At 49.1% G+C, this 24,075-nt stretch overlaps 1 long non-coding RNA gene across 1 annotated transcript in view; it reads right to left on the bottom strand.

Moving 5' to 3' along the window:
• Window positions 1-709: 709 nt before the first annotated feature.
• The window catches only part of LOC136992304 (uncharacterized), a 32,697-nt gene continuing 9,331 nt past the window's right edge, over window positions 710-24,075 (bottom strand). The window contains exons 3-4 of the long non-coding RNA XR_010884490.1: window positions 18,016-18,111; window positions 710-1,604 (exon numbers count right to left, since the gene is read on the bottom strand). This is a non-coding gene — a long non-coding RNA (uncharacterized lncRNA). The remainder of the gene's footprint in view (window positions 1,605-18,015; window positions 18,112-24,075) is intronic.

The following is a 24,075-nucleotide window of genomic DNA, read 5'->3' as shown; positions in this document are numbered from 1 at the left end:
CTCTAATTAATATTATAATTCCAATACGGGGGGTGTGGCATATAGACTTCAGTTTAGACAAAACCAGAAGTGATTCAACATTGTACACATCCAGGCCACATCCTGCTCCCTCTGAAATACACAGAAATTCCCCTACCCACTGCACAACCCGAAAGGGAAGATATTCTACCAGTAGGGATTCATTTCAAAGCCTCAGCTTGGGGATACAAAAAAAAAAAAAAAAAAGAGATCTGCCTAGGAGAAAAGCATCTGGCTTGGAAGCAGGATGGAAAGAACGATGCAAATGCTTCAAACTGCCATCACATATTTTTCACTGCAAGTCAGCACAAAGTGAAACAAGCATCCCAGGAAACATGAGGCCAGAACCCCAGTCAGAAACATTTTAGTGAGAAATCATCAGCTCTCCATATTCTTGGCATGCCAGAAGGTGCATTCCTTCTCGTTTCAGACTATGACGCTGCCTGCCATATAGGAAAGAGTAAGCAGGATAAAGCCAGCTTGGCTTGCATACGGGACAGGATTCCAAAAGCTGTATCGGAAATTAGTAGGTGCTACACGGGAGCCCTGTAGCCAAATCCTCCCTCTTTAGCACATCAGCCCATGCTAGTCAGAAGCAGCTACGTGAAGGTGTTCAACTGCTCACCCAGATGGCCTTGCTCCCATATTGCAATGATAGCATGAGCTATTCCAAAGGCTGACCTACCTTCTTAGTTACTTGCAGCTGATAATCCAAACATTTCTGAGCTCATCATCAGAGTATCTCAGGCTTTTCGAAAGAGTCCAGAAGTAATTAAGCGCTTGGTTCGCTTTGGCTGTGGAGAGTCAAAGTCAGAAATCTTCTATGTGGCTTGATCCCGGATGCTCCAGATAGTGAGGCAAGGGCAGCGCTGGGCTCTCCAAAGGGGAATCCTGACCCCACCGGGCAGCGCTTTTGTAGAGCCCAGGGAGAAGCAAGTGCCCCAGGCACCGAGATGAGGAGCAGTGAACATGGCAGCTGCCACTTAAGTCCTGCCACTATTTGCTTTCCTTCACCATCAATCTTCCCACCTTTTTTGCACAGTGACCTAGTTTCAGAGTGGTGGTGATGGTGGTGGTGGTGGCAGGTGGGGATCCATCAGGCTGGGTAACAAAAGACAAGTGGCCCAGCATGCCTATTGCCTTGGGCAAGTGCTTTAACACAAGTCCTCGCAGGCAGAGAGGGAGGGCATGTTACCCTCTGCAGCTCCATTGCACAGGAGCCAGAGACAGATTTTGCAAGGAGGTCTCATCCCCTGAGCCTGTACTGGGGAAGCTGAGCCTTCGAATGCACACACACAGGACCCCAATTTCTGTCCTGGTCAGCCTCAGTCAAACTCCAGGTTGCTCAGACTGATGCAGAAGTAATCCATAAGCAACCCTAAAGACTCCAAGATCAAACAGGTTGAGAAGAGACACTCTCAGCATCATGTGGGAGGTGAGCAGGAGAGGCCTGGGGAGTTCCCAGTTTTGGACTTTGGACCCTCAGTTGCGTCTCAGCCATGTCTTAAACATTCGGATCCTTTGATGCAGCATTTTTCAGTCTCTGGCCTGCAGACCCTGGCGATCTCTGAATTAATGACATGTCTCTGAAATGTAAAAAAGAAAAGTACATCTCTTGTCAGAAGGGTTAAGCTCACTGTGTAGGGGTCTGCAGGAAAATGCCTAGTGCTCTGCAAGTCAAAATGAGTCGAAAGATGCTGGCTCAACTTCAGATCTCATGTCCCTGTGCTGCACGGGTAGCAGCCGGCTACAAACCAGGGCTGGACGAGCGGGAAAAGCCTGGGCAGGATGGTTCATCAGGTTGTTTCTAGAGGGAATCTGTGCTGAATCACTGCGTCTTGCAGAGAGTAAATACCAGTACCCTAAAGCCACTACTGAAGGAAGTACAAAATATGGTGGTTTTACCTGAAATGCTTGCCAGCACTGTAACAGAATTAAACCTGCCTTTAATTACCTGCCATCCAGACCAACCCCAAAGGGATACAGTCATCAACACCACCCCACCTGGTAAGGCCTGGTTCGTGGGCAGAGGAAAGCGAGGGTGCTCCATACTACATGGCAACCTTGTCTCCCTGCAGGACAATTAGAGCTAAGCACCAAAGTCACTCATAACATTTGTCCCTATTCCAGTTTCCTTCCTAAAACTAACGCACATCTGGTAAATGCAAAAAACAAAAAACATACTGCATTGAATAAGATGCCTTTGACCTGAGTCACTGAGTGGGACGCAGAGGAAAAACAATCGTTTGGAGACAAGGTGAAAGGCGATATGCCAGAGAATTTTGCAATGAACAAAACAAACCAAAAGCAAACAAAAATCACACCCATTGGGAAGCCGCCTGCCTCGAGGAACCCCACAAATCAGAACTGCCCACGATAGCTAAGTTATCTCTCAACGTCCCTGTAACCCGCAGAGCCAAGACGTACGAGCATGCTGAGATCTCCTGGAAGAAATTTCAAGGCTCAGTGGTGAAAATAAATCATGTTTTAATACACTTGCACTTAATGTCTCCAAAGAGGTTCACGGCATTAAAACTCAGCTCTTGCCCATTAACTTTCTAGTGGGATATACGAGCACTGGAGGCTTGGAAATGTAATCACAGTGCATCCCTTAGTCACCACGCGAGTCTTCCAAAGGTAGCCATCAGCCCAGATCAAAAGGCGAAAAGTTGACTTGTGATCACTTGTAGATGGTACGTTTGTATGAGTCGCTTTCTACCCTGTCACCACAGGCTGTGTTTAGCAATAGATTCTGACTACAAAATCTGAGAGAGAGGAAAAATCCAGCCATTACACCCCAAATGCGGTGTAGATACACTTCACAAAGTCAAGAGGAGAATCCACCCAGACAAAACAGGAGAAAAGCGAGGATCAAAGAGCTCAAGAGGCGAAGGGGGCATGTTAACAACTGACTTGAAGCAACAGGCATCACCTCTTTCCTTTCACAAGCATGACGCTTGCTCAGGGACAACCAAGTTCTGCAGGCTCAGTTTGGTCAAAGAAAAGGAGGGAAGGAGAAAAAAGGCCTGAAAACGGTCAATTCATTCCAACATTTTGAAAACCAAAACAATTTTATTTCAGATTAAAACAGTTGGAGTTTATTGAAAAAAAATTTTTTTTTTAAATACTAGTTTCAAAAAAATGCAATTTGTCACTTGAAGGTAAATGAAAGATATTGGATCAAAAGCATTTTTACCTTTAGAATTCTCCCAAGCTTTCCCAAAAAACCTTGTATGAGGTCAACTGAAATTTCTTTAGTTATTTTTTTCTTTTTAGCTAGCCCAGCCAACAAAGAAACATTTCAACCATCTAATCAAAGCTGTAACTCTTCTTTAATCAACATTTCTCCTTTTGCAAAGCTGCACTGTCCTCAAGCACGCATCCTTACCAACTACGGTAGGAACATATTGCCATGCTCTCCAACTCAGCAGACTTTGAAACTTCAGCATTAATAAAATTTGTCAGACACTATCTGCTTTTGTTAGACGTTAATCTCATCCCTAGGGGACTTCTTTCTTTCCTTTGAATCTGGCAAAACAAGTCTTACTGCCCGTAGATTTATACGGAGATACATCAAGTTCTCCTTTCACAGAGGATTCCAGCTCGCAAGAGTGTAAAATCAATTCCGCATGAAGATTTGTGAAAACTCCGTTCTCTGAGAGAGCCCTCCACTGCAGGAGTTTAAACCAGCTCCAAATTGTTTTTTTAAAAAAATAAGTAATTTATGCAAATAATGACGTGTTAACAGCTCTTGTGATATTTGGTGCTTTTCCCAAAGCCACAGCTCACAGGGGTTAATATGAGAATCCAAACAACTGTGTGTGTTTCCAAGCCTCACGTTTGCAAAAAAAAAAAGAGTATTTCAACAGCACATAAACCCAGAAACAGGTTAGATAAACATCTACGAAGAGTCACACAGGTATAACTGAGCTTGTCTTGGAATGAGAGGAATCTACTAGATGGAGTCTCTGAGTGCCTATTCCAGGGCTATTTTCTCCAACTCTTTCTAAGTTTGTGATTCTGAGAGTTAAAACTGCCTTGTTTTTAGCCAGCCTCTCATTTTATTTAAGTCATGAAGTGAACAATTTTTATTCAAGCGAAGGAGCAAATTCTCTTCCTCCCACCCCCAATTTTGTTTTCCACATCCAGACAAGAGTACGCTCCCCTGTGCTAATTAATAGGTGGATAAAGGCCCGCCTTGAGGTTGAGAGTTTTATAGAAAACTTAAGTACAGATCCCAGCTTTACAATTATCAATTGAAAAGCTCACAATATCTGCCACAAGACTCCTCAGGCTTTACCCGGCTATAAAGAAGCTTGCAAATGCATGGTGAGGTCATCCTAAAGGCTGGAGTGAAAGCTAAGCTCTAGAGAAATTATAAGAGCATATGAAGGGCCACCAAAGACCTCCATAATGATGATCCATGGCTGGAGGGCTTTGACAGGTTAGACGAACACAGAAACAATAATAGCACAGATACATCATAATACACTTGTCAAAATTCATGAGACTGGATGGTAACATCACAAGAAGATAATGAATCTACTGCACTGGCAACATGACATTCAGCATCTGCTGAGGGTGCCGAATAGTAATAGGTCTATTAAACAGGCTGAGACTACAAGTGATTGGAAGATGTAACATCACCGCCGTGAGAAAGCTCTCCTTAGACAAGACGTCTGAAAACGTCAACATGCAAACTGTATTGCAAGTTCTCAGATCAGTCTTTGGAATTTGCAATATGGAGCGGCTTAAGAAGATCAAGAACACTTGTGTACTTAGATCCCAGACCTGCAAACGCTTACATACACACTGTGGTATTCGCTGAATTAATGCCTCATGCTCCCCATTCCATAAATCCTCTCCCATTTCAGGCTCAAGTGATTCTTTGAACAGAGGAAATACTTGCTGAAGTCAATGGGGAACTTCACCCAGAGAAGAAGGGCAGAAAGTCACAGTTTGGAGAATATGAAGGACTCCTCACTTATAAAGCCAAGCTTTCCACTGCCAGGAGACCTACCCACAGAAATGTTATATTGGTACCATGCTGCCAGGATTGTGCAGACTGATTTGCCTGGATTTCACCCACGTTCTGAGAATTCACACCACTGGCTGCCGCAGGCCGTGACACCTGCCAGGGTTGTATAGTTTGCTATTGGATCAGATTCCTCAGCAGAAAATCATGTTCAGACGCACCTTCCCTGCACACTTGCGTTCCTGGCCACACTTGCACCTCCAGCTAGATTTCTTATAGATCCTGCAGTCCCTGCAACCTAAATCCACCCAAAACAGAGGGACACCTTTGCACAGTATGTTTGTACAGCACGTGACACAGCTGGGGTCTATTCTCTATATGCAACTTTGGGCACACACATAACCTAGAAAGTACTATAAAGGAAGAGTCAATATGTTACCTAAGAAGTTTTATACAGCAGGGCAAACACCATAGTTCATAACCTGGTACTAACTCCCCTGCATGCCAAACATGCTCAGACCCTATAGGAACACATCTCCCAGTTTTAAGTGGTACCATCCTTTAAGGATGAGCCAATCCACTGCAAGAGCAGCTGCGTTTCTCAATGTGCCCAAGGCTTTGCCAACCAATTCTACAAATCAGCTTGTTGGCAAAATTGAGGGAAAAAGTTTCATATCAGCAACGTATCAATGCACGTGGGCAACCCTCACATGATATAACCCCCAAGTCATTTTTACAGTCCTTATTAGAGGCACTGTTTTGCTGTGGATAAATCCTTTAAAAATATCTTTCAAAGAACCTATGAGATGTGTGAGCAGAAAAAAAGTATCCAAGTGACTGTCAGAGGGGAACAAAGCAAGAAAAGAAGAGGAAACAGCGAGTTGTGGACCACCATTGGCAGGCACTTGAATAGGAGCCCTGTGCTTGACACCACTGTGACTTTGAACAAAACCGAAGTCAAACAGCTATTTGTCAAGGGGTACAAATGCACACAAGTGGTGAGAACCTGGCCCTTCTGTAAAAATGTGTCAGGGACTTTTCTGTAGGGCTGTGCCGAGCCCCCTGATGGATTGTTGTGCTCTGAGGACAGCATTGTGAGCAGCAATAATAAGACATCTGGTCAGTTCTCTTTCTGAAAGAATATTTTGGCTCGACTGAAATCACGTGAGCGATTCCATGTACAATGCACAGACTCAACTGCCTCATTGCCGCAGATTTGCAGCGCCGGGTCCGTCCTCCCCCGCACCCAGTGGTACCAATCTGAACTCAGCCCTACCAGCCTTGCTCAGGGACGTACGGCTAGCATCCAGGGCGCCCTCCACGTCTTTTTGTCCAGACAGCTACGAAAGGATCAGTATTACATCATCCGCAGCAGCCTCGATCACTCCACTGAATTCCTCCTTACAGGGCTTAACCATTTCTCTTGCATTGTCACACGCAGCATGAACATGCAACGATGAGCTGGAAGAAGAGGCAGGCACTGGTGCCAGTTAGTTGCACACACAGGCTTTCCCCAGCAAAGGGGAAAGCCTCTGAACAAGAAGGATTTCTCAGACGTGTTTCTCAGGATACGACACACAAGCTGACACATGCACACACCATGAAGCTTATCGGTACTTATGCAGCATAGCCCCTGTGCATTAAATTTACCAGGCATACGTGGATCAGCTAGGCAGAACATACGTGGTAGGTCTCAGGCTAACCAGGACAAGGAATTTACTACGCTGACACTACATTTTGTTTGTAGGGATTTGGGGTTGTCCAGCAGCTCCTGTGCTCACCGGGTTACAAGAGGGTCCAGTTTTCAAATTCCAAGTGGATCACGGCTTAGGAAGGAAAAGAAAGGAGTCCAGGGCTAAAGAAACTCCAAATGCACTGCAGCCCTCCCTGGAAAAGATCCACAGAATTCAACAGATGAAAGATTAGGAAACAAGTTAATTTTTTAGTTCTGGTAGAGGAGTCTGCTGATTCCCACTGAATGAACAGGGCACAAGAAAAGTTCAGTGTGCAGAGCAGGGATTCAAGCCCGGGTCTCAGTGTCCCAGTTGGTTCCCAGCCACTGAGGCAGCTGCCTCCCAAAACCTGGGCTCCTGCCACATGCAAGCTAAGTGCAGCAGAAGGTCAGAATACAAAAAAAGACCATTAAGGAATTTCATGAGACGGGATGTTTATTATTATCCCAGATTATATAGACCCTGTGGAGAAAGTCCAGAGAAGAACAGCAAAAAGACCTCTGAGAATAGACAAAACCCCTGTGGAGGGGACAAAGGAACTGAGTTGCGTTAATGCAGGGAAGACCAGACAAACAACCTCACAGTATGGACCAAGCAGGAGTTCGTGATATGACGGACACAGGGCACAATAGATCCCCACTCAACAGGGACAGGGAGGAAGAGTCTAGCTTCATTTGCAGCGGTGCCAGATTTCATTTCAGAAGAAAGGCTGTGAGGGCAACCAGGTCCTGGTAGCAGGTTCTCTTCGGTGGATATCAAGAGGATGGCATAGAGACCCCTTCACCTGCTTGTCTCTCCAGCCCTGCATTTCTGCAATCTTGTACTATTTGTTTTGCAGATTTTTGACCCTGAAAACCTCACATGTCCAGAGAAACTGCAAGCTTCCCCCATTCTCCATAAGGGTCCTTGGGAAGAAGCAGGTATCTGTTGTCAAAGCATTGAGGCAGGAAGCTGCGAGGTGCTAAAAAACTTTTCCAAAGCTCATAGGCCAAAACAACGCCCATAGCTAACCGCAGAAGCTGCTTTGCTGAGCTCAGGAACCACCTCCAGCTTTCCTTGGCAAGACACAGAGCTGCTCTGACACCAGACCATAACACACCATGCTGTTTCTCCAACTGCAGGCAGGGAGGGAGGGAGGGAAGGAAGGATGTGCAGCATGAACATGAGGATTTTAGCAAGCTGCCAGTGCAAATAGGCTCCCCTGGCCCTAGATAAAACCAGCAACTCCTTGGAAGCTGTCCACTTTCCTCCCCATGCGTGGGCAGGACCTGAGGCAGCCAGCTAGCCCAGGGAGTCAAGCATTTCTCCACTGCAACAGTCACGAGCTCAGTGGTGTTAGCACGCACAAGCCAGCACTAGACAACCCATCAGACCCCCCGTGACATCCAACGCCCTACTAGTGACAAGGGAAACATGGAGAGCTATGAGCTGGCTCCGAGCAGACTTGAGACATAAGGAAAATAAAGGAAATATAAGCAAAGAAAGGAACAGCAAAGCGGAGAAAGAAAAAAGACAGTTCTGCATTTCAAATGTTTCAGAGGCCCCACTTTTCAAATAATATTTCACTGCAGGAGGGAGGGAGGAGGGGGCTAGAATGGTTTTCATTTCATTTTCACTTTGAAAACACAATTTGCACTGCAGTGCAATTTATTCTTAACCAAAACAGCTCAAATGCAGAGTTTGCCTCAAAGCTGAAGTTTTCAAAATACATCTGTTTGAATTTATATAGCTATGGTCAAGAAATACTCCAGCAACCCCCCCACCAAAGTAACTGTGAGCAGCATTCCCCGGCACAGCACTGGGGGCTACCGGGTCCGAGTACTCCCACAAGCACTAACACCCAGCAAGGAGGCACTGACACTCGGCAAGCAAAGCGAGCATCCAACCTGCAGCCAGGACACAGAGCCCTAACAGTCTAAGGCCAATTCCTGAATTAACACCGGCGCCGGCGCCCTTTGCCGGGGCTGCGTGAATGCCAGCCAGCTTCTGCTCCATCCAGGTTTGCGCCGCGCTTCAACGCGAGCCACTCGCCTGCTCTCTTTGGGAAGGGGGATGAGGAGACATGGCTGCTTGGTGTGCAGGAGGGCGATAAACGGAGCGCTTGGTCACACAGCCCCGGCACTGACCACAAACACCTCCTGCAGCTGCTGGCTCATCCGGAGAGCAAGTGGTTGCAGTTGTGTTCCCATCTTTGTATCCTTTTCTAAGGATGCGGGCAGCCCCAGAGGGAACATGTGTTTAGTATTAAAGGAAGAGGAACGTCATCCACTGCTGCGTCTCTCCAGCTCTGCCATGGTCGGACCGGGTATCCTCAGCAAGCAGATGGCTTCAGCTAAGGCTCATGGAAACGGCTAGCAGGGGAGAGACCTGGAAACCTCTCCAAATTCACAGCCGGCGAGGCTCCGGTCCCAGGCTGCCTCTCGGTTTGACAGTCACCGCAAACGGGGCTACGTTGAGATGCCACACGTACGAAGACCCTTCGCTCGCAGCTGCCGAGAGCCCGGCGGGGCGAGAGACCGAGCCCCGGGCTGCTGGAAGAGCCCTGGCGCTGGCAGCTGCAGCTCTGCTTAGCGGAGGCTGTCAAAGGCACCCAGGGGAATCAGATGCCCCGTTCCCAAAAGCTGAATGGGAAAGTTGGCATCCAGGGCCTTCAGCCGCCTTTGAAGAAAGCCCGGCCTGTCAGCACGACGCCCTCTCCCTCCTCCCGATGCGCTGACAAAAGAGCGGGGCATCCCCGCGCGGCACGGACCGAGGGGGCTCAGTCCGTCCCCGAGCCTCCCGTTCGCCCACGGCCCAAGCTTTACGCTGACACTTTATCAGGATTTTAGCAAACGACAGAAATACAAAGTCACCCCCGAGGAGCAACCATTACTGCGGTCAGCCTGCGATGTACCTACCTGTGCAGACTTCTCCTCCGGTTTATCAGGTTAATTCAGTCGCTATAGGGACCCAGTCGCACCTACCACAAAACACGGTGACCGCAGGGCTCGGGAGCCGGGCTTGGAGAGGACCTGCCGTGTTTCTGGCAGCCTCAGCAGCGCGCTTTGCCGTCCCCGGCGCACACGGCAAGCTGCACCGTCCCGACTGCCCCAGCCATGCCCTTGGCCAACTGCGACGGCGTCCCACGTGCCCCTCGTCTCCCCAGGGGCCAGCGCGAACCCCGCTGCATCCCCAGCAGCATCTCACGGATCCCGGCGGCCCTCGGCACTAGCCCTTTTCTGGGCACTCTGACGCGCCCCTGAGGCTGCATTTATATTCATATTTAACTACACTTATATTAATACTTAAAATGCCGTATTGCCGCATTTTTCTAGATGTGGACCTTGGACTGCGGTTCGGGCAACCCCGAGGAAGACACGATAGCAAAGGAAACTCCCACGTTGCAGCAGTTTCCCCCTTTGGAGGCCTAATGCACCAGGTTCAGGGCAGCTAAGAGAGGAAACCCTGTCAGCAGGGACAGGGACACTCCACAGATGAGCCCTCAGGATAGTCTCGGGGCCTTCCAATTCGGCCGCTCCTCCTTTTCCCTCCCTCCTGGCTCTCCTCCCTCCCCTACCTTTTCTCCTCCGCCCCCGAGCCTCCCCTCCGATCGAGCCCCCCGCTAATTCGCAAGAGCGGGAGCGCTGGAAGCTGTCACAGCGATTGCTGGTGGCTGCAACCCCACATCCCTTTCATCGTATTTGGTAGGAAATTGGCCCCCGTGCCTCTAACAAAAGGCACGGTTCGACTTGACAGAGCCTGTGACGGAGAGCGTAATAAAAGCAACCCGAGCGGGACCGCGGCTCGCTGTCATTAAAGGGAAAGGGAGCAGAGGCTAGCGGCCGCCTCGGGCAGGATCCCTGCTCCCGGGCGCTGCCTCCTCCTCCGACACGCGGCTCTGCCGTCCGCTGGCGCCGTTCCCGAAACGCAGCAGCGCGAAGGAGGAGAGCTCTGCAGCGTGGCGAGGCCGCCGGGCCCGGCAGGGCCGCTGCCGGCTCAGGCAGCGGGGAGGCAGCCACCTCCGCCCGGCTACGACGGTGGCGGCACGGCCGGAGGCAGACAAAGGCGGTCGCCGGCCAAACCGCAGAGGGGGGCTGGAGCCAGGTTTATGGCGCCCGAAAGCCAGGCTCGCACACACCAGTTCGGGCTTAGCCTGGGGGCTAAGGAGTTCCCGAGGAGCCTCTCCCTACACGAGGGGCAAGCACCAGGGAAAGGGGCCTGCTGGGTTAATAAATCTTCAGGCTTCGTCTTCTACAAGTTTAAATGCGTGAACACAACCTGCCCTACAACCCTCACTTACACAGAGACAACTGAAAAAAGAAATGCAAAGAGGAGAAGTGGAATATAGCTAGGGTTGGCGCAACTCTAGGAAGAGAACGGGGCGAGGGAGAAGAGCTAACAGGACGGACACAAATTGCCCACCTAGCACTCAGTTTTGCATGCCCCAAAAGCCCTTCATCGTGCAGCGACTCACTCTGGTAGGAGGCTCCTATCAGAATTTCTTCTTCTGGGGCTTCTCTCTCCTAGCAACCCGCACCAGCTTCCTTCGCAGCAGCTTGGCCAGCCCCGAGGGCCTGCATTATTTGGCATCCCTGGCTCTACCTCTTCCCAGCGCGCTTTGGTTAAAGAGCCTGCTGACTCACGCGGAGCCCCAAATCTGCTTCCAGGGCAGGACGCATCTGCCAGGTGCCAGGCTGCCCTCCAGAGCTGAGCTGGCCTCACCTAGTATTACAGGCAGACAGCAACATCCTGCTCCTCCCCTTGCTGAAGACCCTGTCCTGGTCCACGTGCAAGACAAGCAGCAAACACAGATCCTTTCCTATTCCCACCAACCTCACCGCCTGTTGGAGGGTCACAAGGCAGCTTACCTTCTGATTCCTCAGTATTCCCATTAACAGCGCACCCTAACAGTACCCAAAGCATATCTTAAATCCATAAGATGATGGAGTACCAGTTAAAGATGGTGCTGTCACAACATCCCTTTGAGGTATAGCTGTTTATCTAGATCCATACATGCAACACCTGTCTGTTGGATGAAGAGGGGGTAAGGGTGGTGCTACCCCCTGCTCTGCAACTGAACGGCACTGCTGAATTGTTTGTGGAGATCTGTGTCCCAGATTCATCTTGACCCATAAGAGCTTCAGCATCAGGTAACATGGCCACCAGAACACCAGTGCACGGCATCAAGAGCAGTAGCTGACAACTGTGCTCCTCCTTCCCTGGAAGTTTTAAGGTCTGTAGATTTTACAGCACAAAGGAGTCCTTCTACATTCATTTGAACATATCTAATCCTGCCTATAGAGCAAACAGAGGTCACTTGAAGATTGTGGTCTTAGAAACTAATTCAGAATGGCTGAGCACATTTCTACCGGGAAGACACAAGTAGGACAGTAATTCATCCCAGTCCTGTGTACTTTGGGTTTCCAAGAACACTGCAAATGCAATACCATGTCTGTTTTTCAGAATTGACCAGTTTAAAGGCAAGGGGTCCTAGGCAGTGCTGGCAAATAAACAGAAAGGAGAGATGTGCCATTGCCTTTCAACACAGAAGAGGTCATTGTGGCAATAACTCCTTGCGACCCTTTTGATGTCAGTCCCCTCCAGCATCGTGCTGTGCATGGAGAACGTGGACATCGCAGCGCTACCTTCCAGGTGAGCAGGAGCACAAAGCTAATGGGGGGAGACTACAGTAGGATCCTAACTTCTGGTTAGAGGTACCCCCAAGCTTTGGATGTTTTTTTCTAAATCTCCACTACCTCTCCTCCAGAAGAGTGAATGTGGGCCAAGAAAACAGGCACAGTCATTGATTAGCTGCACAATTTACTTTCTAACACTCCCCGGCTCTGTTTTGCTCCATGGAGACCACAAACCCATCTTCTTTACCAGTATAAAGATAGCCTACGAATCCATTTTTCTAGAGTAAGGCATCCCTTCATCATATTCAGATTTCCCTGGGCGTAGCCTGTCTCTTTCCTTGCCTTCCACCTTGCCCTGTAGGAGATCAGGGTAGAGACCATTTCTCCCTTTGCATGACTTCCACCACAGCAGGGAGATGCTGCAAACCCAGTTGCTTTTACATGAGGTGCTGTTTCAAGGAGGAGATTGTTTCCTCTCTTTCTCCCCAACACCCTGTCCCTGTGGTCTTCCCCCTTGCTCTTTGCCAGGTACCAAGAAGGCCCAGTGCAAAACATCTCCTGTATTATCCTACGGCCAATATGCAGCAAGTTCAAAGCGCTGGGCTGAGCAGCGTGTTATTTCCCTAACCCATGCCCTGGAAACCAGATGGCAGGCCAAAGTTTGACAAAGTCTGACAAGCAGAGGAATCAAAACTGACATGATTGGAGAAAACAAGTTCAATTCCTCTTGGCAGGATATTAATTTAGAAATCTCTGGTGTCATCACCCCAATTCACAATGAATTTGAATCCAAGCTTGCATAGTGCCAGATGACACTGAGGTTTGACAGAGAAGGTAATTGGAGGAAATTGCTTTGTAATCTAGCTATTGTGTTGGCAAGATTCAGTTCTCCTAAAAAACAAGGTTCACTTCCTGGCAGGGTTGATTCATCATCCTTTATTTGTCCCCAGTGCCTCTTGACTTTCTTCTGGCTAGCAGGGATAGCATGGCCCTTCAAAACAGCATCGGAGGTATTCGGGGACATTCAGGCTTCCCACTGCCATGGTGAACAGCAGCAATGGCATTACGTGCCCGGCCGGCCCGAGGACTGAGTGTTCACAAGGTAAGGCGAGGAGCAGGCTGGAGCACATCTCATGGTCTGCACTGCTGGCCCAGGCCCACAGCATGTGCATTGAACAGGCAGAGGCCAGCACCACCGGAGGCTGGGCTGTGCCGTGCTGGCCGCAGGAACAAGGACAGGGCATGTTCATCCCACCCAGAGCACTCCAGCACCACCATTCCTTCCACAGAAACACCTAGGAGGATGGGCAAACCTGACAGAGTTTGGACCAGAGCTATCAGCCCTCATAATCATATCCCTAGTGACATCTCAAAATGACACACAGCCCAGGAAGAGGGGGACGCCTACGGGGGGCTACCTGCCAGAGGCCTAGGTCCTAACCACTGATTCTTCCTTTCTTATCCTTCTTCTGAAAAAGGTGTTGTACACACAGGCTGCACTGGAAAATAATAAATCCTTGGAGGACATGAGCAGTTGTCCTGGTCCCACCAGGGAAGAGGAAGACAGGAAGAGGGAGATGGTGGAGAAAGCCCAAAATATGCTCTGCACTTTACTTAACATTTACCTAGAAATGTTCATGCACACAGTTCTCAAATCATAACACGTAACATTTTTCCACTGCTCTAATAATAACCATGTTATTGACCTATGTGTTCATGCTATTCCACTAATCACTTTGTTTTTCTAACTGCTGTTATCTAGACTAGATGGTGAACTGCTTTGGATGAATGTCAGATCCACTCCCAAGCTGCACCACTGAGATCTGATAATTTGACTGTTGGAACGACGTGAAATTCTATACCCGTTAGCTTTGCAGATCCAATCGATGGCAAGGCCCCCTTGGGAGCCCCATTAAAATGAGCTCTTGCCCTTCAGAAAGCTCTCTATTTAAATAAACAACCTGAAAGATGGAGCATAACAGCAGTCTAACACACCCTGGCATCTGAATATATCTTTTTGATCCATGACTTGATTCACTGATCAAGCTAGTGCCAATACACCGAATGCACACAAAGGCAGTAATTATGTGGAGGAGGAGCGGAAGAGCTCAATTATTTTTCCTCATCTGTAGCAAAAAAATATTAGGATAGTAAACAGATCTAGCAATCACATAGGAATGCCTGGGAGAATTCTTACCTACTGGTATGTATCCAGATCTCATCTGGAATTCATTTATTCATACCATTAACCTACAGAGGTGGGTGGAGAAGGACATATTCAACAGACACATGAAGTTATTGACAAGGCTGCCACCAGTCATCGATGTCCTCCCTGGAAATAATACAGTCAAACCAGCAGACTGGCATTTCCGAGGAAGAAATGTCATTTTGGACAGTACCAGCACCACCTAAGAATCCAGCATTCCCAAATGCCATTGCAAGTCCAGATACAGCTCCCGTCATCCTGAAAGGCAGGATATTTCTGCCTTCTGTCTGCAAATTCTTTAGTGTTATCAGTAACAGAAAGAACCTCTGTTATATTGCATGCCACAAAGGACCAAATTCATCCCTGGGATAAACCAGGATGAGCTAGCCCCATGGTGTCTGGTTCTGCAGTTGTTTGTTGCCCATCAGACCTGAGATTACTATTAAACACATCAAGTAAGATGAATCCAGGGGGGTTCTCTAAGCTTCCTGATGGAAAGACTGCACAGGAAAACAGCACACTTGCCTGGTGGGTTTTATTCCACATCTTGTTTTGCTGCTAAGTCCCTCAGAAAGCTTTCACAATGCAGCAGATCATCTGCATTTTGTTTAATTACATTCAGTAACTTAAACTGCAACAGAAAATCTGCTTTAGCTACGATTATTTTGAACTCTGAAGAAACCCTATAGCCTGGTGGAAAAATGTTGATCTGATTTGTATATTCCCCTTAATTGCACTATTACTTCCCTCACCACTATGGATATATATGCCTACTTGTGAACGTAGGGCGATTTGCTAAGCTTGTCCTGAGCCTGCTTCATACAGGGTCTGCAAGGCAGAAGATATGCTGCCTGCATCTGTTTTCAGAGATGTAAGTAGATGGTCCAGCAGGAGCCCAGATCCCACTGGGGGACGGAGACCAGGAAGCCCACACTGTTCTCCACTACAACCTTCTGTGGGCAACTCCAGCGCCAGGCTTACAGCCATCAGTGCTGTAGGAGGGGACCACACATATTAAAGTTGAAGAAGGAGAAGGGGGAAAAAAAAAAAACAACAAAAAAACCACACCACACATACACATGGAAGAATCATGGAAGTCTCAGGGCAAGTAAATTACTGTTAATTGTGAGATCTTTGATTGCAAGAAGCACCAGATGGCCAGCCATATGTTTTTGATTATAAAATTAAACAAGATTAACCCAAACAGGATTTCCTCAGCATTCTTCTCTGACTGGCTCACAAATACATCTTTAACACCTATGCTACAGATACAGCACAATCAGAAGCTCTTCCTGCCTTGCTCTAATATACTTGGGCCAAATTCTCTGCTGAGTAATGCCCTGCACTTAGAGGGAGATTCCCAAGTGCAGCAGGACTGAAAAAGCAGCAAGAGACAGATTAATTAGGAGATGAGAGCCTTAAGAAAGGCCAGGACAAGCAGATGTAAAACACCACCAGCAAAACACCCTCCTCTGTAGTCTGTTATGTGAAAGTCCTGTTTGAAGGGCACAAGCCTAGAGAGGATGCTGCCAAGGGCAACAGGTTGCCAGAGGCGATGAACCACCCTGGGTATCAACCTCTTCTGCCAGAGCCAGTGCCCGGCTCAGCCAAAGGAGGGAGATGTACGGTAAGAGCTGGGGAGAGCCATCAGAGCCCCTGTCCTCCTCCGTTTCCTCTCAAAGGCTGTGAGACCCTCTGATCTCTTCTTACACTCCACCACGGCTTTGCCTCATCATTGTCCCCACGGCAGGGGTGGCCTCTCCTGCCGCAGGGCACAAGGCAAATACAATCCGCCCACCCTGTGAGAGGTGGTGGCACTCCCCTGGCTGGCAAGGGAATGCACACATGTAATTTTAAGCACATGGCTCAGGTCCTGAGTAGGGAGCTGAAGTCCAAAAGGCACACTAGGAGCCACGGGTCCCTTGACACCCTTCTCACACTGGTTCTCCAATACCTCGGGAGCACCCATCTGCTCAGCCAGCAGCCACAGCACCATCCCCAGGGCTCCTTACGTATATACGGGGAGCCTTATGCCACTGCTGAAAGAGTCTCTCGCTACCTTGCAACTACAGGCTCAGGCATTTTCTCTGCCTCTCAACGTGTACAATTACAAGCTTTGGGAATTTCCTCCTTGCCACAGCGTCCTCTAGAGTTTTGCATCACCAAAATGCTCTTCCTGCCTTTGTCGCAGGAAGGACAGTGATGCAGCTCAGTTTTTGTATGATTAGCGATGGCTGTGCTTCTTGCAGGCCACAGCTTTTCTTTGCATACCCAAATTCTGCCACCAAGCCCTGCAGAATCAGGTCAGATTTTGCATATTGAGTCAGGACTATAGGATCAGGCCCAGTCACGGCAACTTTTCAGCTCTCTGCTACCAAACCTGCTCTCGCAGTCAGCCACGTCTCACGCTCTCCTTGGAAGCTGTACCGTAGCCAAAAAGGCTTTTCCGAGCCCACCCAGTTACCATACACGCACACCCACGTTATCATATCGGATCTCACAGCTGAAACCAGCGGGGCCCTTGTCTCTTTGCAAGCTTTTCTCATGCAGATTACGCACGTCTTCATTTGTTTGGAGCAAATCAGTTGTGAATTGAACATGAAGGATGTTACAAGGGAGATCTCCTATTGCGCCATTCCCTAGCGTAAATCCCCAGGACACTGTGCATCCAGAAAGCATCAATTATATTCCACCCGCGCCCTCCTATCTTATCACATCCGGGCAGACAACATGTTCAGGGAGTTTAACTGCCCATCAGCTGAAAGACAACAGGCCAGGGCTCTAGCTCACGTAACCATGACTCTTTTTGTTTTTTTAGCCTTAAATATCTTCACTTTCAGGGTTTCTTTGAAGAGAAAAATGCCCTTGTCCTCCTTTTGGCATAATCTCCCCTCAGACACAGCTCTTGGCCTCGTGCTCAGCACCCAGCTTTGTCTGCCCCCCCTTGCTGTTGCTGCTATTAAGGGCAGAGGTAGAAGAGATGGGGCAGATGCTGGAGATGCGATTAGGAGCCGGTGGCAATGGGTTTCTGGGAGATGGGAACAGAGGCCCTACAGCCATGAGAACGGAGTCATCCCCATAAAAGCCTGACCTCTGCCACCCCTCTGCTACCAGATCTGCAATTAGCCCCCAATCCACGACAGCTTTGCCACCTGTATCGCATTTGTTCTGCCTGGGAGGTGACAGCTCACTGGTCCTGCAAGGACTCTGCCTGCCTAAGTGCTAGCAGCAGGGTGAAGTTGATAGGGAAGGAGGTGCCAGGCTGCCACGAGCCAGGGGAAAGGCCCACAGCAATCTGCGGTGGGCACATGGAGCTGCGGCACCGCTGCTCTGTTGCTCTGGCCCTGGGGAAAAGCCCGCGCTGTGGATTTCAAGGCCTTCCCTTGACCTGGGGGAAGGCAATACGTTTCCCCAGTGGACCTTCTGGAAGATTTCCCCTTGTGTGTTTAAGCACTTTGGAAGTCCTACCTGGAATGCCTCCGTCTGAAGGGCGACAGTCCTGGAGCAGGGAGGAGAGCAGCGCTAGACCTGCCCTTCATCCTCCTGTGGGCATCACAGCCTTTGCTGCAAAAAAAGGCAAGAAGAAAGTCATGCACAGTCACGTCGGTAATGTAATACAGGGCCTGTTCTCCCTCTCGGAGTGGCCTTCTGAGCGCGTGATGCCATTTGCTTCAAAGGAATGGCTCTTGATGTACTCTAGCTGAGGAAGGCAGCCATACGGGCAGCACACCCAGCACCACCTGAGAGCATCCGTCCATCCCCTAGCTCTGCTGAACTGTCCTTCTCTAGCAGCCTGTTGGCACAGGCTAGCACAGGGGACGCTGGGGTATTACTGGCGGCTCCCACGCTGCGTTTCGTGCCAGCCCCCCCAGCCAACCTCCTCCTGTCAGCAGCCACCCCGCTCCACGCTGCCCTGCTCCTCGTTACCCCAGCAGACACAGCCAACTGCAAAAGTCACCTCTGTACTGGCTGGCCTGGGGCAGACACGTGTAGGACTCAAATTTGGCATTGTGTTACTGCTGCGTAAGCTCACAGTTTGCACCTGGACTCGCTTGCGGCCAAACACAGCAGACCTTGTTCCCAGAGCTGCAGTCTGCCTCCCGCCGCACTCATCTCTTTCCTTGCACTTGACTGATTCGCATCTCCCCCTTGCGCTTCTCTCTCCAGCTCCACCTCATAAGCACCATTTTCCATCTCCCAGCCTTCTCACCAGGCACAGGGGGTTAGTTGACGCACATCCCCTTCCCCACGACTGCCGCTAGGCTGGGGCAAGCACCGGGACCCAACCCATGCAGCACATGCATGATGCCCCCATCAACGATGGCATGAGCAGACCTACAGCAACCAAGGAGCAGGTTGCTAATCTGCCAGGGAGAGGAGCATTCCCCCAGGCCCCAATTTGCAGCACAAAAGATCACTTCAGCTTGGGGTGAGGTGTTTAACAAACATCAATTTGAGCCCACCCACTGGTCCAGGGAAAATTAACCCAAAACAGGTGCTGAAGGAGATAACCGCCCACCTGCAAGCACAGAGTCCCCTGGCTCAGCGGCAAGGCATTAGCAAAGGGAGGGCACCAGGGCGCAGAGAGAGGAATCACCTCCTGCTTCCCAGAGTGCAAGTCCCTGGACTCTTACCAGGCTGCAGGTGGCCCAGCAGTCCAAGCAGCCCATCATCTACTTCACCGAGATGCTCCTTCCCATGCCGGTTCCTTCCCGGTGCCGCTCTTTGTCACAAATACGTGTTGCACCTTGGACCACACGCAGCTCCTGCCGCCTGAATGAAACCAGCTCCTTGTTCTAGCAGGCAGCTTGGCACCCCCAGGGTATTTAGGGCAATGGATCACCCCAGGCACAGCCTCGTTATAATTAGCTCCTTCAGACTTTTACATGTTCTGGAAACCATATAACTTCCTTCACTTTGTGAGATGGCCTTTCTTCTTCTTCTTTTTTTTTAAACAGAACTGCTCTCGAATACGATAAAAGCATGAAATGCAAACCAACCATGTTTCCAGCCACTTCGCTGGAAGCCGCTAAAAGGAGATCCAGTTCCCCCCAAGGACAGGCTGCTCATGCCTTCACAGCAAAGCCCTTGGGCTTGCACAAATACAAAGGAATGGACACTTTTGCTCTTGATCCCTGGGCACAGAGGCAGACATTGGCACAGTAAAGCGTGGCCCATATATACGGCATCTTCAGTGAACTTAGCTGCCAAGCTCTAACAGGTCTTTTTTGAGCATTTGCAAACAGCAGGTTTGTTTTGGCCAGATTTGGGCAGGTATTTGCAGAGACAGCAAAACCCACAAACCATCTCCCCTCATCCCCAAATTTCAAAGTGTCTGCTCCCAAGTATGCAGCACCTTGCCTTTTCCACAAAAAGGAGCCAGAATTTCTTTAACGGGGACCAAATTATTTGGTTTCCGCAGTCTAATGCTCAGAAATGACTGGATTGCTCTGAGCTGGTATTTCCCCCAAAGAACTCGATCCAAGGCAGACACCTCAGGTGGAAAATCCCAGTCCCAACAGGCCAGGTCTAACCAACATATAAGCTGCTGAAAGGAGCATCGCACCAGAAGGAGGAGCAGGGAATTACTATACAAGCACTGGTATCAGTCCTGCTGTAATAATATGACATATTTACAAAGCGCAGCTTAAAAGACAGGTTTTAAACGAAGGGAACAGCTGGTCTGAAAAGAACGCCGTGCAAAAATGTTTATTTTGCCAAAGGAGCAAAAGGAAACTCACTTTAGGGGAAGATTCAGCCTTTAAAGACCAGCCCCAGCAAACGAGGCAACAAACTCAACTCAGAGCCTTTCCACTAACTTTCCTGTCTCTCCAGCAGAGCCTCAGCTGGGCCCTTCTTCCACCAACAGTCGCACCCCCCCAGCCAGCTGGGGAGATGCCCCAGGAGGTGGAAGCATAAAAACCAAAACAACAAAAAAAAAGGCAGTAAAAAAAGAATTGCAAGCTTTTTAAACATGATTTATCTATGCTGGGTACTTCTCTGCCTAACCAGATGCTTCCAAATGTCTGGCACTGGGGAAAAAAAAAAAAAAAAAGTAATTTTACCCTCATGATATATTACTAATCCATGTTAGACTGGTACAGAGACAACTACAGCTGCTGCAGCCAGGGAGAAAATATAAAATATGTGGATTACACTGTAAAACAACAGAGATTTTAAATAGCTATAGTATTATCTCTGAGGAATTTCATCAAAAGCAAAGGTTCAATCTGTCAAATGTGGACCGGAACGGGGTTATGTGCCATCCTGGTTCTCATGAACTGCCTGCGGAAAAAAGAAAAAAAAAGAAAAATAGCCGTCATACCTCGGTAAGCGACTGAGTAAGGGAGTATTGAGGGGCAGCCCCCGCCTGAGCAGGGATCCTCTACCGAGGTGCTTGCAGACAGAGGCACGTAGGAATCGGACTCAACCGGATCACAGGTTGCTGCCAAAAATAGGCACGGCAGGAAGGTTTTGTCAAGCTAAGGTCCAGCTCGTCCAGCTGGTCCCTGGCTTTATTAAGCGATCCCTTGACGAGGGAGCGCCTGAAGACGACCCAGCAGCAACCGTCCCTGGGGAGCTCGGTTTTCGTGATCGAGGCCACTTGGGAACCACGACGCATGGGGTGAACTCAGTTCCTAAGGTCCGGTGCCCAAAGCTGTCTGTCTTCTCTGGTCCCCCCACCACCGCCTGACCCAACGCCCCCAGAGGGTGGGGGGATTTGGACGGCTGGTCGTTCAGGGTGTGTATTTTCTTCGGTTCGTGGGGGTTTTTTGATCAAATTCAGTGGGTTTTGCCTTTGGCCCTTTTTACGCAACTCCTGCACCATTGCACAGTGTCTGATAGCATCAGGACCATGGTGCATGTCTTTTATCAGCTGGTTATGGGTCATGCTCAGATACAGCAAAAAGCAGCACTGATACAACTGGGGAAAAAAACAATACGGTTTTAGCCTGAAGAATGGCTTGTCTGTTTTTTTCCAAATCTACTGGCTAATCTAACAAGAGATATTACTTCCTACAAACCTCGCCTGGCTTCTGGGAGGACCGCAGGCAATAAGAGCACCAGCGCATGAGGAAGGAGTTGGCTTGAAACACGTGTACCTCCTGCTCTGTCAGTGCTATAGCTACAAACAGCTTGTTGCAAGGCATAATTGCTTGGGCACGTTTGCCAAGCGAACCAGAGAAATGGCCTGTGACAGCAAGCTAAGTCTGAACAAAAATGGTCATCAGGAATTCAGTCCTCTGGGAGAGCAACTACCTTTGGTCAGTCTTCATCAAATCTTTTTTTTTCCCAAAAAAATACAAGTAGGATCTTCCATACTGTTTTTTTCCTTTTGGTTAAGGGCTTTCCACTACTGGTCAGACACAACAATAAACATGTTCCTGAACCCTGAAGAAGACAGGCCAGCACACTGGAGTCTGAACCCCTGGAAGGATAAGGGGAGACGTTAGCGGAGAACTCGGTGCTCGCTGCTAGCCCTCTTGTTTGGATTTCAGGCCGCTGCCTCGTGTTGAGCCGGCTGCCTGCAACGCCAGAGATAGGAGCTGGGTAAAGGCTGCTCCCGGGTGTAAAGCAGAGATAAGTCTCTGGGATCAGTGGAAACACAGGGCGTTAAGCAGGGTAAGAATCAGCCCCCAGTTCCCAAGAGGCAGGAAAAGGGGAGGAAGACAAGGCAGAGGAAGAGTACAGCTAAGCCAATCCAGCAGAAGGAGTTTCATGTATCCTGAGAAGTATGGTGGGTGTCAAGCAGGTGTCTACGTGTGGAAGCACACGTGTACAAAACGGTGGAAAAGACCAGCATTTCAGCTCAGGCTCCTTGGCCCTTCCAAACCCACCCTCTCTTCTTTCTCCCCTCCAGATTAATGACAAAAGCAACCAGAAACTACAGACTACTAAAAAGCTATAATAAGAGCTCGGCTGACTCAAAATCAGACATGAAGGTGTTTCTGTTAAGTAAGATAGCAGATGAGCAGGTACATAACACAGCAGCAAAAGGCAAAAAAAACCCAAAACACCCTTGCTTGTGAACCACAAGGCCCTGGTAACAGTCAACAGTTTTGCTGTTCCTCTGTTGGTTATCCCCAGCCTTGTTCTCCTACAAGTTACGGGATGGCAGGTTACCTCAATGAGTCTGGCAGAAGTGTTTTGAGCCTGGCTCCCCTGCTGTCTCCCTCTAATTCATTATTTTAGCTGTGAATAAGGGGAGAGGGGGGATTTTTAAATTGCCTTGCAAAGATTCCCTGCGGGAGCATACTACATAACATGAATTTGATCACTCGCAGTTCATTGACAATTCCCTTTGCCATCATCACGTAAAGTTAAAACAGTGTTGTTCCTAATGAGGTGGATGTAATCCAATGCCTTGTAAAATGGAAGTGGTTAGTCATTCATCTGAGGAGAGCAGAAGGGCTTTGGGAGTGCCCAAGTAGCACTCTGGTGCCGTAGGTTTCCACGTTCTCCCCTCCCAGGACTGACTTGCTATTAGCTGAATAGTAAAAAGAAGCCAATTTCATTAAGTGCTAGCAGTTTCTTTTATTCATGTCCATATAATTCTTCATATTAATGATTTCTACTGCCCTAGTATAAGAGACTGGGGTCTCATCATGCCAACTGCACAACAAAGCCTCAAGAGAGTTTGCTGTAACTTGGCCATATAGCCCAACTCAGTGGACAGCTGAAGACCACAAGGGGTCACAGGTTAGCCCCTTGGATTTGGAGGCCTTGAGAGCCCCCGCAATCTGGTCTTACAAGTCAGGATTAGCTGAGCAGAGAAAGCAGCTCCCATTTATCAATGATATCCCATCAAGGCCAAGATTTCTCACCCAGGAAATCAGACATGAGCACAGCGACACCACCTGTAACTCAGGACTGGGCACCCAGTTAGGGATGGATGGTGAAGCACAGATGAACGGTTATTCGCAGGAGCTGTCTCCGCTTTGGAATAATGCTCAACATATGGTGGTGGATCAGAAGATGCAGGGCCAGAGGGAAGGACCTGTCAAGTCAGGACTGCTATCCTGCTCACGCTAAATCAGCACCGAAATTTCCCCTGGAGGGAACAGTGTTGGGTCATAAATTACAGTATTTCACACTAGCCAAGCGCATGTGTGAGAAAGCATTTGAGCCTGGATAAGGTTGTTTCTATCTGTTCTGGGCTTTATATCACTTAAGGCACATTTGCAGGACTCAAGCCCTTGGGGTGAGGCAGAGGAGAGGCAACTTCTCCGATCCCTGCTCATCGCCTCCTCCCTGGCAACACCGCGGCAGGTCAACACGCAGCCCTTGCCAGGGGAGACGCAGCGGCACCCTGCCCCAGGGGCTCTCCAGCCACCCGCTGGAGGCAGCGGGCTGGCAGCAACCCAGAGAAGCGGTAGCAGAAGGCAGGTCTCGACTCATAATCCCAAACAGAACATATTTTCCTTCCATTTATACTCTACGTGATGATCATTAATCTTTGGGGCTATACAGTCTCCAGAGGAGTCTTTGCTTGCACAGACTTCCCTTTTGCGCAGCACAGACTGCTCC

The sequence above is a fragment of the Apteryx mantelli genome, chromosome 6, assembly GCF_036417845.1.
Source record: "Apteryx mantelli isolate bAptMan1 chromosome 6, bAptMan1.hap1, whole genome shotgun sequence".
Classification (NCBI taxonomy): domain Eukaryota; kingdom Metazoa; phylum Chordata; class Aves; order Apterygiformes; family Apterygidae; genus Apteryx; species Apteryx mantelli.
This window is presented reverse-complemented; position numbering and strand designations above follow the sequence as displayed.